This window comes from Ammospiza nelsoni, chromosome 33 (genome assembly GCF_027579445.1).
Source record: "Ammospiza nelsoni isolate bAmmNel1 chromosome 33, bAmmNel1.pri, whole genome shotgun sequence".
Taxonomy (NCBI): domain Eukaryota; kingdom Metazoa; phylum Chordata; class Aves; order Passeriformes; family Passerellidae; genus Ammospiza; species Ammospiza nelsoni.
The window spans coordinates 3097879-3116603 of record NC_080665.1 but is presented as its reverse complement, the minus strand read 5'-3'; the positions used below and the strand labels follow the sequence as shown (position 1 = coordinate 3116603).

Here is an 18725-nt window from a genome sequence, read left to right as displayed (position 1 = left end):
TCAAATCTGAGCACCCATTCATTTGACCACAGCATCCCAAAAAACTCACTTCCTCTCAAACCACAAGACACTGTTATTAGAGCAGGATGATGCTGCCTTGAAAACCACTTCTGTTTTTAACCCTGCCATGTTTCTGTCCTCCACCATAACTGATCGTAAGCCTGAACATGATTGTTTACAGACAATCAAAGAAGTCTATTCCAGCCAATCAGACCTAAAAGACATGCCCCTGGAGAATCCAGCCTGGGAACTTTTTACAGATGGGAGCAGCTTCATGAAAAATGGCAAAAGGATGACAGGCTATGAAGTGACTACACAGTACAAGGGCATCAAGACAAAGGCCCTGCCAGCAGATGTATCATCACAGAAAGCTGAACTGATTGCACTGACAAGAGCACTAGGTCTGAGCAAAGAAAAGAAGGTAAATGCATGGACTGACTCTAAATATGTATTTAGTGTTGTCCATGCCCATGGAGCCATCTGGAACGAAAGAGGATTCCTGAACCGTCAAGGTAATCAAATCAAACATGCTGAACAAATACTCACTCTCTTAGAAGGCATTAAGAAATCTATAGTGGTAACTATCATGGTCACCAAATGGTATAAAGGTCACCAAAATGGTAAAGGTTACCAAAAAGGGAAAACCACTCCAGAACTGGGAAATCGCTTTGCTGATAAAGCAGCAAGAGGGATTGCAGAAAAACAGATTCTTGCAGTAATTCCACAAAAAAAGGTTGAATTGTCAGGGTTCACCCCAAAATATGACCAAGGAGACCACAACTAATTAAGTTCCCTAAAGCTGAGATCACAGAGAGTGGATGGGCTGTCACACCAGCAAATCAAGTTGTAGCCCCACCCCTGATCCTTCAGGAGCTAGCCCAGAGGGAACATGAAAATACACATTTTGAGGTTGAAAATCTTCTGAAACATCTGAAAAAGGTAGTAATAGGAAAGGAAATTACTGATATACAATCAGTAGTGAGCAAATGTGAAATCTGCTTTAAAAATCAACCTGACATGAGGAAAGGAGTTGTGTTAGGAGTAACAAAAGCAGGGGATCTTCCTGGAGATTACTGGCAGATAGATTTTGCAGAGTTACCATGCAAGGAGAGATACTGGTCCATACTGGTATTAGCTGACACCTTCAGTGGATGGCCAAAGGTTTACCCCTGTCGCACTAAGGCAGCCAAGGAAGTGGTGAAAGTTTTGCTCAATCATATAATTCTGAGGTTCAGAGTTCCCTTGCGAATGTTATCAGCTAGGGCACCTCATTTTGTTACAACAGTGGTTAAGGAAATTAGCTGGATTTTGGGAATTTCTTGGGGTCTGCATACACCTTATAGACCCCAAGAGAGTGGTAAAGTTGAACATATGAATGGGACTCTCAAAACAAAAATTAGCAAAATTTGTCAGGAAACATCCCTGAGATGGGTTCAGACCTTACCTATAGCTTTACTAAGAATTTGCATTCAATTGAGGCGAAGGGATAACATCCGTCCCTCTGAAATACTGTGTGGCAGGTCCTATCAGATTCTGCATATTCCAGGGGAAATGCACATGAAGGCAAAACTTGATTTGCAGAAATATCTAATGGCTTTAGGTTCCACTTTGCAGAAGCTCCAGAATTACATTGTGCTATCCAGACCCATGGGACTGGACACACCTGCACATCCCTTCCAACCTGGGGACTGGGTCTATGTTAAGTGGTGGGACAGTGATCCTCTACAAGCCAAGTGGAGAGGGCCATTCCAAGGTCTGCTGATCACCCTCACTGCAGTCAAAGTCGCTGGCAAAGGACTCTGGATTCACTACTCCAGAGTTAAAAAATCTTCTGCTCCTGAAACAACTGTAAAGAGAGAGACTAAATGCAGATGAAAACATGGTTTAAATTATTCCTTTACTGTGCCTAAAGAACTGTTCAAAATAATCATTGTTCTTTGCAGGATAACTGACTGTCCAAGACATTACTGTTGTTAGACATTTACTGTTAGATATTTTTCTGCTTATTATTAGATGTTTGTATTGATAGTCATTTATTATTGTTAGATACTCATCTGTTATTAAATACCTATTATTAGTAAATATTTAGACTACAGACTCAACAATGTAAAGGCCTTGTCAAGCCTCTAAAGGAGGGAAATGATGCCTCAGGTTTTAGCTTTTATATTTTTCAGATTCTGTTCTGCTTTACTGTGTAAGTCTAGGCTTCATATTAGGGGATAGTAAGCTCTCTTCACAGAGTAGGGAGACAAAACAATTCCTTCTCTAGCTGGGGACCAAGGATAAATGATCCAGATCTCAGGCCCAAGAGCACAAACAATGGTGGACTGAAGAGAGAAAACAAGAAGGATGGGACTTCATGGGCTAAAATTGTAATTGGACAATTAGCTCCAATATGTTAATGGAACAACACTTCTAGAAGTGCGAGACCTGTGACCAGTTGTCCGTTTTTGTGGCCATTTTGGGTTGTGGTGCCCAAGATGGATCCATTGAGGCCTCTTAATAAATACCTACTTTACTCTTTAGCTCCATCCAGTCTCTGTTCTACATCAGCCTTCACAAGGCATCAGATGGACATGGAGCAGTTCCTGACTCTACGGATGAACCTGGAGCAGTTCCTGACCCCATGGAAGCTCATGGACGAGTTCTTGACCCCATGAATGGACCTGGAGTCCCATTCCCACACACAGACACCAAGCTCTGCTGAGAGTTTATTGATCATTCCGGGGGAGTTCCCAGGAGTTTGGGGTGGGCTTCTCCAGGGACGGTGATCTCCTCCTGCCACTGGAGGGGTCGGCACACGGGTGTCACCAGCAGGCCCGATCCTACAGCCAGAGCCCAAACCGTGACCTGGAGAGGTTCTTGACCCCATGGATGGTCCTTGAGCAGTTCCTGACCCCATGGAAGGATCTGGAGCAGTTTCTGACCCCACAGATTCACCAGCTCCATGGAGCTGGTCCTGGCCCCATGGAGCCTCCCAAGAGCAGCCAGATGATGCTGCCCCAAGAGGTGGGGTCAGGGTGGTACTGGGGGGACTGGCAGGCACTGGGGTGTACTGGGGCACTCTGGGGTGACCCCAAGGATGATGGCCATGCCAGGGGAGGGTCTAGGCCCCACAGAACTCAGGGTGCTCACCTCAGATCTCCTCGCTTGAGAGGCTCTCACTGTCCCCTGTGGAGAGACCCCGAGATGTCACCAGGGTGTCCCCAGTCCCAGTAAGGTGCCCCCAGTCACTCCCAGTAATGAGTCCCCTCCTTCCAGTAAGGTCCCCCCTCCCAGTAAGGTGCCCCAAGTTCCAGTAGGGGATGGGAGGGTTGGGGTGAGGGGAGGCCCTCAGAGATGGGCAAATGGGGAACTGGGCACCCCAAGGGAGTGGGATGGGGGAGGAGGAGGAGGAGGAGGAGGAGGAGGAGGAGGAGGAGGAGGAGGAGGAGGAGGAGGAGGAGGAGGAGGAGGAGGAGGAGGAGGAGGAGGAAGAGGAGGAGGAGGAGGAAGAGGAGGAAGAGGAGGAGGAGGAGGAGGAGGAAGGAATTCCAATGGGGGGGGACATGGGCCTGAAACTTGGGGTGGACGGGGACAGGAGAAAATGGGACAGGGGACAAAATCCCAAAATCTGAGGGTTGTGGGAGGGGCTTTGGGAGGAGGGGGACAAGGAAAGGGATTTGAGTTGGGTTTGGGATTTGGGATTTGGGATTTGGGATTTGGGATTTGGGATTCAGGTTTTGGGTTGGGTTGGGTTTGGGAAGGGGATTTGTGTTTGGGATTTGTGTTTGGGATTTCGGTTTGGGATTTGTCTTTGGTATTTGAGTTTGGGATTTGAGTTGGGATTTGGGTTGGGCTTGGGATTTGGGCTTGGCAAAGGGTTTGGGATTTTGCTTTGGGTTTGGGATTTGGGTTTGGGATTTGGGGTTGGGATTTGAGGACATCATACAGATGAGCAATAGGAATGGGCAAGGTGAGAAGGAGGGCGGGGAATGGATGGGGAACAATGCACTGTGGGGGTTACTGGGGGACACTGGGATAACTGGGAATACAATGGGGCCCTCTGGGAAGCACTGAGATATACTGGGGTGTACTGGGATTTACTGGGATGCATGGGAATAAAATGAGGAGGAATCCCTGGGAAGCACTGGAATGTACTAGAGTGTACTAGGATTTACTGGGGTGTACTGGGATTTATGGGGTGCAATGGGATGGGTGGTAGCCCTCCGAGGGGAAGTCTGGCCCCAGAGTTCCCAGTTCTCACTTCACTCTTCCTGACTGTGGCTCCCCCCTGCAGAGAGATGGCAACACATCGCTGGAGTGGGCTGGACAAACTGGTTCCCAGTCCCTACAGTTCCCGCAAAAACTGGTTTCCAGTTCCCCCAAAATTCCAGAACTTACCACGAGGATGGAACAACCCACCACGTCCAAGGTGCCCTGGGGAAAGGGAGCAGAGGGACCTCAGGGTTGGACCTTGTGTGGCAGAAAGGGTCCCCAAACCCCCATCCCATGGCTGGAAAATCCCAGGAAGGCAAATCCCAGAGATTCTGACTCAAAGGAAAATCACAGAAAGGAAAATCTCAAAAAGGAAAATCCTGGAGATTCCGAGCCAAAGGACAATCCCAGAAGGGAAAATCCCAATGATTCTGACCCAAAGGAAAATCCTAGATATCACAACCCAAAGGGTCTCCCGCTCACCGTGGCGATGGAACCCTCCACCGGAGCCAAAGTCATGGTGGCAAACCCAGCCCCGTCTCAGGTCCAGGGAACATCGTCTCCCAGGCCAAGCATCTGCCGGGGAGCACAGCAGGATGGAGAAGAGCAGGGCCACGCTGAGCACAGCCACCTTCATCTTCCTCTGGCTCTGGGCAGTGCTGCCTGAGGCTGCAGCAGGTGAGGAGCACCTTTATCCCTGCCGGGACTCCTCCCTGCACCCTCCGTGCCAGCCCCCAGGCCAAAGCCCAGCTTGGCACAGCCCCCAGCCCTGGCCACAAGCCCAGCCCTGGCACAGAGCCCATCCCACCCCACCTGTGGCACAGATCCAGCCCCCTCGCCCGGCATCCCTCCAGCTTCCTGCACGGGGCAGCTGCCCCTGGAAGGGCCCAGGCACCTGGGGGACCAAGGGGGGCAGGCAGTGAGCCAAAGGCACCTGGGCACCCTGTGGGGACAACCCCCAGTCCAACACAATCCCTCCTCCAACAGTCCCCAGTGCCAGATCCCCCATCTCCTGCTGCCCCTCCCCTCCCAGAACTTTCCCTGGGGGACACCCCAGAGCGGAGCCCGGCACCAAACCCTGCAGGGCTGAGCAGAATTGTCCCTGTTCCCATTCCAGTCTCACGGGGAAACGGGGGCTGGACTGACCCCACTTCTTGGGACACCAGCACCCCAGAATCAGGAGAATGGGGAGGGGGGGGTCTGTGTGTGACTGTCCCATGGGGACACCTGGGTGACTGGGATCTCCAGGCTCTGGAGGCACTGGGGAGCACTGGGCAATGGTGGCCCTGGGACACCAGGGCTGGGCTTGGGGCAGTGCTGGGGTGGTCACAGTGCACACCTCCAGCCCATTCTCAGCACTGCTGCCCCAAACTGCTCCAGGCCCCCGGGGGAAGATCCCCTGCCCATCTCCAATGTCCCACCCAGGACCACGGTGTCCTGCTGTATCCCCCCAGCCCTGCTGTATCCCCCCAGTCCTGCTGGATCCCCCAATCCTGCTGGATCCCCCAGTCCTGCTGGGTCACCCCAGTCCTGCTCTGCTGATCTGTCCCACACATCAGGTCTCAGCAGAGCTGTGGCTCCAGATTGGGCTGGCACTGGGACACAGCTCCCACAGAGTCCCTGGCCCCAGGGATTGCCCTGCCCTGCCCTCAGCCCAGCGCTGGCCCTGAGCAGGGCTCACCTTCCTGCCCCAGGCTCCCATGCTCCTGTCCCAGCTCAGAGCCCCTGTCAGGGTGACCCCCGAGGGCACAAAGCAGGGACAGTCCCTGGCAGGGCCTTCCGTGAGCTGCCAGTGCCTCCATTCTCCACTGACATTCCGTGACATTTCCAGGAGATGTTCCCTCCTCACGGGCCACTGACCACACAGAAGGGACCTGTTGTGGCCACCTGGCAGAACCCGTCGAGCACCTGCCCTGACCGGGCACGCTGTGTTTGCTTCCAGAGCTGCCGCTGACCCGGAGGATTTTCCTGCTGCCCCTTTGTGTTTGGGCCTCCTTTCTTGGGGAACTGGGGGGTCTTGACCCAGGAGGGTCCAGCGGAGGTGGCCCACTCCAAGGGAGGAAAAGTCCAGTCCCTGGACATCCAAGTTGCCGTTGGGGACCATGCCGGTTGTGGGTCCACAGGCTGGGCATGGCCAGGCTCCTGTTTGCGGATCAGCAGCTCCTGGGCATGGGGAAATGTCCCCACTTTGATGTTGGACAGAGAGAGGCATCAGAGATGTCACTGGGGCTGCGGGGGCACAAGCCTGAGGTGCCACCTGCGCGTCCCCCTTTCCTCCCCGAATGGGGCTGGCAGCATCTCAGGGAATTCCTCTTGTTCCTGCAGCCCCTTCCAAGGGATTTTCCCCCTCTTGGGTTCCAACTCCATTTGGGGCCTGGCCCTTCTCAGTGAGCTGTCCTGGGGTGATTGTTAGTGCTTGAGACAGTATTTCGTGTTTAGACTTAGATGTTTGTTTTTTTTAATCAATATTATAGTCTTACAAGCTGTGAGTTTTGTAACATTTTACTAATAAGCTACAAAATGGCCTCGTATATATTTTTAAAAGTTTTTTTTTTAGGAAAAACTATCCAATTGAGAAATGATACTTAAATTATTTTTACTTTTAACTTAATAACTAATTATTTGTGTCTCCTAATGAGGCCTTTTTAGTTTAATTACAAAATACTATCTAAACTCATGAAGAAGAAGGACTAGCTTCTGCCTTATAACTTCTATTTTGCTGTATATATATATCTATATTCTAAAACTTTAAGTTTTCTACTACATGATATTACATGCTTTTAATCAAATACACACCTATAATCTTAGTTCTGTAACTAAATTTTGGAAGCTTTCTCCACGGTCTCAGGTCAAATGCAGTGCTTTCTTGGGGGTCAGAGTCTGTCAGCACAGACAGTCTAAAGTCTAAAATTCTCAGCATCCAGAAACCAAACACCTGGGGAAATCCCTCTTGTTCCTGCAGCCTCTTGCAGGGGATTTCTCTCACTCTGGGGTTCCAAATCCATTTGGGGCCTGGCCCTTCTCAGGGAGGGTTTCTGAGGGGGTCACAGAGGGAAAGGGGAGGAGGAAAGGAGGCCCTGTTCCTCCTGCTTTTAGGTATCATGAGCATCAGAGCCCCCTAATTCCCAGGAACTGGGGGCTGGGGAAGAGGAGACTCAGAAAGGGGCTCCATGTGTTGGACTGGTTTGGACAGGGAGAACCAGCTGGGGAACAGTCACTGGCCTGGCCTGCTCTCAGCACAGAATCTGGGAATACTGGAATGGTTTGGGTGGGCAAAGGCAGGAACAAAAGAATAAAGTACATCCGATTCCACTCCTTCCATGGGCAGGGGACACCTTCCCATATCTCAGGCTGCTCCAAGCCCTCATGTCCAGCCTGGTCTTGGACACCTTGAGGAACACAGGGGCAGCCACAGCTGCTCTGGGCACCCTGAGCACAAACCGACAGCTGGGAGGGTCCCCAATGGCAACTTGGATGTCCAGGGACTGGACTTTTCCTCCCTTGGAGTGGGCCACCTCCGCTGGACCCTCCTGGGTCAAGACCCCCCAGTTCCCCAAGAAAGGAGGCCCAAACACAAAGGGGCAGCAGGAAAATCCTCCGGGTCAGCGGCAGCTCTGGAAGCAAACACAGCGTGCCCGGTCAGGGCAGGTGCTCGACGGGTTCTGCCAGGTGGCCACAACAGGTCCCTTCTGTGTGGTCAGTGGCCCGTGAGGAGGGAACATCTCCTGGAAATGTCACGGAATGTCAGTGGAGAATGGAGGCACTGGCAGCTCACGGAAGGCCCTGCCAGGGACTGTCCCTGCTTTGTGCCCTCGGGGGTCACCCTGACAGGGGCTCTGAGCTGGGACAGGAGCATGGGAGCCTGGGGCAGGAAGGTGAGCCCTGCTCAGGGCCAGCGCTGGGCTGAGGGCAGGGCAGGGCAATCCCTGGGGCCAGGGACTCTGTGGGAGCTGTGTCCCAGTGCCAGCCCAATCTGGAGCCACAGCTCTGCTGGGACCTGATGTGTGGGACAGATCAGCAGAGCAGGACTGGGGTGACTCAGCAGGACTGGGGGATCCAGCAGGATTGGGGGATCCAGCAGGACTGGGGGGATACAGCAGGGCTGGGGGGATACAGCAGGACACCGTGGTCCTGGGTGGGACATTGGAGATGGGCAGGGGATCTTCCCCCGGGGGCCTGGAGCAGTTTGGGGCAGCAGTGCTGAGAATGGGCTGGAGGTGTGCACTGTGACCACCCCAGCACTGCCCCAAGCCCAGCCCTGGTGTCCCAGGGCCACCATTGCCCAGTGCTCCCCAGTGCCTCCAGAGCCTGGAGATCCCAGTCACCCAGGTGTCCCCATGGGACAGTCACACACAGACCCCCCCCTCCCCATTCTCCTGATTCTGGGGTGCTGGTGTCCCAAGAAGTGGGGTCAGTCCAGCCCCCGTTTCCCCGTGAGACTGGAATGGGAACAGGGACAATTCTGCTCAGCCCTGCAGGGTTTGGTGCTGGGCTCCGCTCTGGGGTGTCCCCCAGGGAAAGTTCTGGGAGGGGAGGGGCCGCAGGAGATGGGGGATCTGGCACTGGAGACTGTTGGAGGATGGATTGTGTTGGACTGGGGGTTGTCCCCACAGGGTGCCCAGGTGCCTTTGGCTCCCTGCCTGCCCCCCTTGGCCCCCCAGGTGCCTGGGCCCTTCCAGGGGCAGCTGCCCCGTGCAGGAAGCTGGAGGGATGCCGGGCGAGGGGGCTGGATCTGTGCCACAGGTGGGGTGGGATGGGCTCTGTGCCAGGGCTGGGCTTGTGGCCAGGGCTGGGGGCTGTGCCAAGCTGGGCTTTGGCCTGGGGGCTGGCACGGAGGGTGCAGGGAGGAGTCCCGGCAGGGATAAAGGTGCTCCTCACCTGCTGCAGCCTCAGGCAGCACTGCCCAGAGCCAGAGGAAGATGAAGGTGGCTGTGCTCAGCGTGGCCCTGCTCTTCTCCATCCTGCTGTGCCCCCCAGCACAGGCCAAGGTGAGGCACCAGCCGAATGCTGTCCCCACATCCTGCCTGTGGAAAATGGCATTCACTTGTGTTAAAATTTTAGAATTTAATAGTAATGAAAATAGTAACAAAAATTAGGACAATAAGAGACAATTATAAGAATTATGGAAATCCACGTTTCTGGCACTCTGCCGAAAAGCTTACCTTGCTAACAAAGGATTACCCCTTAAAAGCAATAGCCTATTGCATATTCATAGATCGCATACAAGATTCAAACATTCTTTTCAAACTTGGGTGTTTCTGCCTAATTTTACCTTCCCTCCCTCACCTTGTATATCAGTCTTCTTGGTTCATCGAAGTCTGAGCTTTCCCGATTAGGAGGCAATAATTTTTTTCTTGAGATCTTGGTGTCTGTTGCTGTTATCTCTGTCCAGATAGGATAATGAGAAGAATTTATTGAGTATCATTTCTATTCCTTGAGCTAGTTTCAAAAAGTATCTTACATCACATAGTTTATATTTTTATATTATGCTATAGCCAAAAACTGTATTTACCATACTACTTATAAGAAATTATGCTGCATTACCTAAAAGATATTATTACTGCATAATTTTCCAACATAACACATATAGTATTAATTTAAATATTTGTAAAGAGCCAATCATATAATATGCATCTATAGTACTGCCCTTTCTGGCCTCCCATCCCACCCTTTTGGTCCCTCCTCTGTGTCCTATTAAGGGTCCCCAGGTGCCCTCCCACTGACCATTCCTGGGGCCTTTCCTTCCATGTCCCCCCTCAATCCTTTGCCTTTCTTTCTGGCCACTGCAGAGGGGTCTCCCTGTACAATTCCCTGACTCACCCCCACTCCCACACCATCTCCTAGCCTTGTTGGTTTTGTCCCCACCCATCCTCATTTTTCTGTCCCCACCAAGCCCCCTTGCCCTCCCATGTCCCTACTCCTCAATTCCTTTCTCCTCCCCTGTACCTCACACCCTGCTCCTTCCACACCCCCAGCCCTGTCCTCTGGACTCTCAATTGACCCCAGATCACTGTCCCTGGGTCTCCTCCCACCTCAAACAGATCTCCTTGGAGGCCCTGAATTCCCATCCCTCTGCCTGTGCCCTGCTCCCTGCACCCGTGTCCCCCCCCAGCCCCACAAGGTCCAGTCCAGACCCAGCCTTTGCTCTCCTTTCCAGGCACTCCTGGAAGGAACCCAAGATGATCTCTGGGAGGTGATCGGGCTGCTGGCATTGGAGGGCATCCCCTCAGGGAACTGGGGGGCAGTGGTGTCCCCCCATCCCTTGCTGGCACTGGGGACATCCCAGTGACCAGTGAGGTCTCCTGGTCTCTCTGCAGTTGGATTTAGACAATGTTGCAGTCCTGGAGACGCCTCTGGTGGGTACCACGAGTTCTGCCGGTGTCAGACCCTCTCATTGCATGGCCACCACAGCCCAGGCCATCCCAGTGTGTCCCAGCACAGCCCAGTGCACCCCTCCTGACAGCCCAACAATGCCCTGCCCCAGGGCTCCTCCCCAGTGAAGCCTTTGCCCAGGGCCCTGCTGCATTCCCATCCCTGTCACCCCAAGACCCCCTGGATGAGCCAGGACGCAGCCCCTGCCCCAGCTGTGCCTCTTGGCCAGGAGCCCAGTGCTTCTGGGCAGCAGCACAGCAGCTCCTGCACCCCATTGCTGCCACAGCCCCTTCCCCAAGCCCCCCCCCTGCTCTCCCCTGCCACCCAGTCCAGTCCAATGCCCTGACTGTGTCTATAACACTGTCTTTATTCCCAGTCCACTCTGTGTTAAGTATTGAAGCAGGTGTGTTCTTTTCTGGGGCAGCAGGATCTGCCTGACCCATGAGGAGGTGAGCCGTGCCTGCAGGGACAGGGGTGGGGACAAGGCCCCTCTCACATCCCAGTGGAAACAGAGGGCTGACGTTTTGGGCTTTGTGTTTTAGGATTCTAAGTGGTGCTGACATCTGTGTCCTGTCCTCCTCCGGTGGCAAGGGGAGATGATTGATCCTGGAGGATCCTCTGAGCCCACAGCCATTTCCCCTGAATAATCAAAAAAGCCTGTCAGCAAAGCTGTGTTCTGTATTTATGTCTCTAAGTCTCCCTCTGTGCGTTTGTCCTTGTGTCTGGATTTCTGCTCTCCCTCTCTCTCCCGGTGTGCAGGGGAGCTCAGCCTAGGTTCTGGTCACTTCATGCCAGGCTCTGCTGCCCCTACACCATCCCCCCACCCAGGTTGTTTGCTGTGGGTTGTGTGGGGTCTGGTGGTGGCAGTTTGAGTGGGTGGGTGGGTGTGCAGGCAGAGTCAAGAGCAGATGCTGGCTGTGATCACCACTGTGGTGTTGTGGGTCCGATACAAAAAATGTTTACAAAATATATTTCTGAAGGAGTTTCTTTCTTCAATGTAGAAATGTGCTATTTAAAAGAAACTAAAACAGTTTATTTTTGTCAAAAATATATTTATTCATGTTGAAATTTGATTCTGGATTGGATGGGGCTGCTGGGTCTACCCGGTTCTGTGGTGGAATGGGACTCTGGTGTTTCCCCATGTCTAGGGTGGAAGAACAATGCCAGGTCTACTTGATCTGGATGTTCCTTGGGGCCCAGGTGTGCCCGGCTCGGGAGGGTGGTACTGGCCGGCTGCAAGGTCTGCCCGGTCCCTGGGTCAGGTGCGGCTGCAGCCATACCCAGAGATGTGAGGATGGCAACACTGCTTTGCCCAGCTCTGGTGGGACTAGGACCAGTTTCAGAGTGGGCGAGGAGACCGGCTGTCACCGGCTGTCACAGATGCTAACCAAGGGCTTGCTGGTTTTCTGTGCCTCCAGTTACTCCATTGAGGGAGCCGCTGCCGCTGGCACTGCCCTGGGAAGCCTCACAGCAGAACTGGTGCAGGGCATTGCCCTGACACAGGGGCAGGGAAAATGTCCTGGCTATGAGCAGCAGAGCAGAGAGAAACCCACTGGCCCAGGCAGCTGCTGCTGTGTGGGTACAAGCTCTGCTGGCCAGGAGGGTACCAGAGTGACCACAAGGCTTTGCAGATGGAGGCAGAGCAGACATAGGTCATGATGGGGAGAAGAGAATATTCTGCTCCAAGGCAGAGGAACAGGAAAATTACCAGTGCAGCCCATTCCCCTTAGGAGATATCCCTGGTATCCCAGAGTGTCTTGAGCTGAAATGCAAGATGTAACCAGAAGTATTTATTCTATCATCATTGGTTAAAATCAGGTGAGCCAGTGTTCTTTATCTCTTCCAGACCCATCTCTCATAACTCTGGAGGGGATATTCTCTGTTAATGGGCCACCTGCTAAAATCAGGTGAGGCAGTTTTCTTTATCTCTTCCCAACCCAATCCTCCCTCCAGGGAGGTATCTTCTGTTAATGGGCCACTGAGTCTCACTGCATGACTGATAAAAATTACATCATCCCATTGGGAGATGCTCTGCCCAGGAGGAGGAGCCAAGAATTCCTATCTGGATATAATCTGAAATTTGGAACATGACAGGCAGCCTTTTCCACTGGATTCCCAGAGGAAGACCAGGCCCATCTACACCACCACTGGATCTTCAGAGGAAAATTACACCCTTCTACAGGATCACTGCTCCAACAGAACCACATCTGTCACTTCAGGAGGACTTCAGCCACCATTTAATAGGACTGCTACCAACACTGTGACCCAACAGGGTGTCAGGTTGTATTCTGGCTCTGGCAGTGTTGTTTTGTATTACTGAATTTTTATTTTTATTTTTCCTAATAAATAGCTGTTATTCCTATTGCCATATCTTTGCCTGAGAGCCCTTTAATTTCAAAACTATAATAACTCAGAGAGAGGGGGTTTGCATTTTCCATTTCAAGAGAGGCTCCTGCTTTCCTCAGCAGACACCTGTCTTTTCAAACTGAGACATTCCCACAGCATACTCCTGGAAAAGTTGTTGCCCACGGCTTGGACAGGAGCACTCTGTGATGGGTTCAGAACTGGCTGGGTGGCCTAGCCCAGAGAGTGGTGGTGAGCAGTGCTGCATCCAGCTGGCAGCCAGGCACCAGTGGTGTCCCTCAGGGGTCTGTACTGGGGCCAGTTCTGTTCAATATCTTTACTGATGACATGGATGAGGGTGTTAAGTCTACCATTAGCCAGTTAGTAGATGACACTAAGGGGGGTGTGCGTGTCAAGCTATTGGAAGGCAGGAGGGCTGTGCAAAGAGACCTGGAATGGTTGGATGAATGGGCAGAGTCCAAGAAAGTGATGTTTAACCAGTCCAAGTGCCAAGTCCTGCATTTTGGCCACAATAACCCCCCTACAACGTTCCAAGCTGGGGACAGTGTGGCTGGACAGTGTTCAGGCAGAAAGTGCCCTGGGGATGCTGGTGACAGCCGGTTGAACATGAGCCAGCAGTGTGCCCTGGTGGCCAGGAAGGCCAATGGCTCCTGGCCTGGATCAGGAATGGTGTGGCCAGCAGGATCAGGGAGCTCGTTCTGCCCCTGTACTGGGCACTGCAGAGGCTGCACCTTGAGTGCTGTGTCCAGTTCTGGGCCCTCAGTTTAGGAAGGACGTTGAGACGCTTGAGCACATCCAGAGGAGGGCAACAAGGCTGGTGAGGGGTTCGGAACACAAGCCCTGTGAGGAACAACTGAGGGAGATGGGGTTGTTTAGCCTGGAGAAAAAGGACACTCAGAGGTGAGCTTACCACTCTTACCAGCTACCTGAAAAGGTGGTTGTAGTCATGTGGGAGTTGGTCTCTTTCTCCAAACAACAACTCACAGAATGGGAGGACACAGTCTCAAGGTGCACCAAGGGAAATTTAGGTTGGATATTACAAAAAGTTTTTTCCTGAAAGAGTGATAAAGTACTGGAATTGTCTGCCCAGGGAGGTGGTGGAGTCACCATCTCTGGATATGTTTAAAAATGACTGGATGTAGCACTCAGTGCCGTGGATTTAGTTGAGGTAGTTTTAGGGCACGGGTTGGACTTCATGATCATAAAAGTCTCTTCCAACCTAGTGATTCTGTCTGTGAAAGTATTGTTGGAATCACCAGCCAATGATGTCCAGATATAAAGTGAAACAAATTTAAGGTAAGTGCTGCATAGCTTCTGTCCCAAAACCTGGCCCATGGGTTTGTACTGGGCAAAGACCATCAAGTGGTCAGGGGCTCCACTAGCAATCTAATACTTCCTCTCCTTAATTTGCGACAAACTAAAATTCTAGACCTGTAAAATGGGGCCGTTGGTACGCTTATTCCAGGTATCAACCTGCACCCAGGCCAGCCTTTCTGACTGAGTAGATCTGGGATCTAGAAATTTGAAATTAGACCCCTTGTACACCTGTTGTCTGCAAACTTACCATCTGCCCCCTTAGATTTGGTGGAAAATGAAATCAAACTGGTGACATAGGAATTTTATAACTAGAGAGTGTTTGAAACTAATGAATGTGCTCACTTGTACACAAGTTGGGAGAATTTGACCAGGCTGCCAGAGGTGTATGAACATCTTACACGTCATCGAAGTGTGGGAAAAGACAGCTGTCTCCAGAGGACCAATGAGCTGTTGGTACTTAACCACAGGGAAAAAAGTGGTGAGCATGAGAGAGAAAGCACAATGGAAACATCACCTCCTCAGCTGGAGAACAACATGCTGGCAATATCCCCACCCATGCCAGGAACATGTTAATCAGATGCCTTAGGGCATTCCAACAGTGATGATTCCTGACAAAAATCCACCATGTCCAGGCTGTGGAACCTGTATGGACTGTGTGTTGGGCTTAACTGAACACCTGAAGAGAGCCTACAGCAAAAGGAGGATTTGTTTTCGATCTGCTAAGTACAGGAGGAAAAACAGTAACTAACACAGTATTGCATGTCATCTTCTAAACGCAGGACAATGGCTGAAATAGCTGCAACTGGGTAGTGGATCTTTGAGCCATGGGGATGGTACTTCAAAACAAGAATCAGTCTGGAACAACACAAAAGATTGGTACATCCAATCGTCAGAAATTGGGAAAGGATTGTTGCTTCCCATGCAAAGGAGACCTCCATCCACTTCAGGAGCTCACAAAAGGTGTTGGACCAAGGAGGAAGAACATCTACTGATCAGGTTAGAAGCTCTGTTTCAGGGAAACAAAAACATCAATAAACTCATAGCTGAACACATTCCATCGAAGACAGCAAAGCAAATTCCTGAAAAAAGGAGACTGTTGCCCAGAGAACCAGCAACCAGAAGTGGGCATGAGAACAGAACCTGGCATGAGTCATTGTCCAGAAAATTAGGAGGAACATCTGGGGAACATCAACTAGCAAAAGGTGGGGTAGCTCAGGCCCGTTATCAGAGAACTCCTGGTGAATGGCTTTCAGCTGGGAAACTTGACACCTTCCCGAGGGCATTCAAGCAGTTACTTAATGACCAGGAGATGACATCACTGGTCAATGAGTCAGTGCAGGACTGCTTCTGATGGCTGCATATGGTAAGCCAGATAAGAACATCAACCACAGATAAGAACAAAATAGAGACCCAAGAAAGAAACTTGAGGTCGCCAGAAGTGGATCATGAAGAGAGCAATCAAGAGAGGTAATTAGCTGTGCTTCTAGCACCTATTCCATCTAAATAGGGGGAAATTAGCCAAGATTATTCTGGATGATGTTGAATGTTTGTCCAGTGACATTCCAACCAGCAAAGTTTATTCAGAAGTTAAAGCCCGATGGAAAACACTAAGAGCCTTGGGAATTTCCAAATTAAAGGAAAAGCCAACAACTGCACTTTCAGGGACTTAATTACAGCTAAAGAAATTGAGAAGAATGTGCGAGAAATGAGCAGAAACTCAGCTCCTGGTCCAGATGGGATCATCCTAAAGGACATCAAGAAAATGGACCCTGAATTCTCCTGGATCATGGAGATATTCACCCTTTGGTTAACATCAGGTAAAATCCCAGGTATGGGGAGGGGATGCAGGACTGTTAATGCCAAAGTCAACCAAATCAGAACATTTAAAGGACATTAATAACTGGAGACCCATCAAGATTGGTTCTGTCTTCTGTTCTCCAGAATGACAGCAAGGCTGACTAAGGTATGCCCCCTCAATCCAAGGCAAAGAGGCTTTATAAGAGCAGGGGGATGCTCTGAAAATTTGATACTCCTGCAAACAATAATCTGACCTGCCAAAAGAGAACACAGACTGCTGGGTGTCGTACTTGTGGACATCGCTAAGGCTTTTGACACCGTGAGCCACCAGCACATTTTCTACACGGTCTGCAGCAGAGGGAAGTGGACTCCCATGTAGTTAGCTTGGTGAGTAATACGGATGAGAACATATATCATCATGTTAAAACCTCTTCAGAAAACTGACACTCCAAAAAAACATTCATCATCCCCAGACTAATGTACTTGGCAGACCCCATGGATGCAAAATCAGGGCTCCCTGAATCCCCTGACCTACAGATTCGATCAACTGTCAAGGAATGGCTACACTTAACACCATGCATGTGTAATGTTAAACTGCATCACACGAACATGGTGTTAAGTGTAGCCAAGGATGGAGGTTTGGATATCATGAAGTTGATGGGACTCAATCCAAGTACACAGGCTTGAAAATTACATGGACTTGTCCAATGTTTGGATGATGCCTTAAGATAGATCCTGAAAGAAGAATGCTTAGGTCAAGTATGTAGGAAATGATGGATGAGAGCTGGAGGAGATCAAGAAAAGATCCTGTCAATATGGAAGCCTAAACCTAGATAGAACTGCTGGATGGTGCTGGTGACGATAGAACGTCAGAATGGAAAGCAGCTACCCCAAAAACTCAGTATCCACAAGCCTGTAACTGGAGGAAACAGGAATTTAATAAATGGAAACAGCTGGTATCGCAAGGCTGTGCTATTACAGACTTTAAGAAGGATAGCACCAGCAATTTCTAGATCTCAAGGTACAGAGGCACACCTCACAGAAAACTAGTAACAGCACTGCAGCTGTGGGCCAATGTCTACACAAGGGAATTCCTGGCAAGAGGAAAACAAGATCAATCCATCAAAAGCTGCAGACACTGCAAGCCTGCAAATGAAACATGCTCCCACATCATTAGAAACTGTCCAATAACACAAAAGGCTAGGATTAAAAGACACAACTACATCTGTGACATATTAATCAACAAAGCTAAAAAGGATTGCTTCAAGAGCCACATTGTGAGGGAACACAACAGTGAACTACATAGCAGATCTGATCTTTGTAAGAGAAAAACAGGCATTCTGGTGGATGTGACAATTGGATATGAACGCACTGACACATCTTTACAAGAAGCTGTAACCCAAAAGGTGAGTTTTGCACAGCCTGTTTTTTGGTAGCTGGGGGGCCACAAAGATGACTCCTGTAGGAAGCTGCTGAAAGTGTCAACCATGTCCAGCAGAGATAATCCTTAATGGCTCTGAGGAGGGACATGCTGCTGGCCAAAACTGGGCCAATGAGAGAGGTTGGGAATGCCTCTGTGATGACATATTTAAGAGAGAAATCAAAACAAAGTCACAGGTTTTTGCATCTAGTTAAAGAAGAGAAGGAGGTAAGAACATGCGAGGGAAAACAAGGACAGTGGAGAAGGAGGGGGAGGTGGTGCTTCAGGCTCCAGAGCCGAGACTCCTCTGTAGGCCTACCAAAACCCCTGTCTGTGTGGATTCCATGGCCTGGCACATCAGATCCACAGAGGTACAAAACTTTAGTAGATACCAGTGCACAGTGTACACTGACGCCACCAAGGCACAAGAGTGCAGAACCTATTGGATCTCTGGAGTGACAAGGGGATGCCAGGAGTTGTCTGTAATAGAGACTGAGGTGAGCTTAACAGGAGACAGATGGCAAAAGCACCCCACTGTGACTGGCCCAGAGGCCCCGTGTATCCTAGGCACCAACTAGTTCAGGAAAAGGTACTTCAAGATTTGAAAGGGTATCAATGGGCTTTTGGTGTAGCTACAGTGAATGCAGAGAAGATCAAACAGTTATCCACCCTGCCTGGCCTCTCAGAAGATCCCTTCATTGTAGGATTGCTGCAGGTGCAAGACCTGTAATTACCAATTGCTACCAGGACAGTGCACTGGTGGCAGTATCACACAAACCAAGACTCTGTAACTCCTATCCAAGAACTAACTCGACAACTGGAGAGCCAAGGAGTAATCAGCAGAACCTGCTCACCCTTCAACAGCCCCATCATGGCCAGTGAGGGTTACAGTACAAGCTGGCTTGTCCTGGGCAATTCATTTGGCTATAAATAAGAAACTCAGCTTGGTTCCATAAACAAGTCCCTGGCTGAGCTATGATTCTCTACTGAGGAGAATCAAAACAATGGACTGATAGATAAGGCCATCAAAATTGCAATAGCTCAGATGGACCTAGACTGGGAAAGAAAGGGTGAGCTATTTACAGCCCAATGGGCCCATGAAACATCAGGGCATCTTGGAAGGGATGCAACACATAGATGGGGTCTTGATCAAGGGGTGGATCTGACCACGGAGTCCATCAGTGTGAAACAATGCACTGCCATCAAGCAAGCCACACGAGTGAAGCATCTTTGGAGTGGAGGGCAGTGGCTGGGTTTC

General features: G+C 50.7%; 2 long non-coding RNA genes and 1 pseudogene across 3 annotated transcripts; 2 read left to right on the top strand and 1 right to left on the bottom strand.

Moving 5' to 3' along the window:
- The window catches only part of LOC132085905 (zinc finger protein 850-like), a 534273-nt pseudogene that overhangs the window by 166608 nt on the left and 348940 nt on the right, over positions 1-18725 (top strand).
- LOC132085921 (uncharacterized) lies at positions 2699-4856 on the bottom strand. 2 transcript variants are annotated; one of them, XR_009420311.1, is made up of 5 exons: positions 4681-4855; positions 4384-4419; positions 4247-4273; positions 3136-3171; positions 2699-2825 (listed from the first exon to the last, which is right to left on the bottom strand). It is a non-coding gene; the product is annotated as an uncharacterized LOC132085921 (long non-coding RNA). The 2 variants fall into 2 exon arrangements; XR_009420312.1 differs by lacking the exon at positions 4247-4273 and having other exon boundaries at positions 4681-4856.
- On the top strand, positions 9119-11186 carry LOC132085922 (uncharacterized). The gene is made up of 5 exons (XR_009420313.1): positions 9119-9185; positions 10355-10390; positions 10515-10553; positions 10946-11018; positions 11112-11186. It is a non-coding gene; the product is annotated as an uncharacterized LOC132085922 (long non-coding RNA).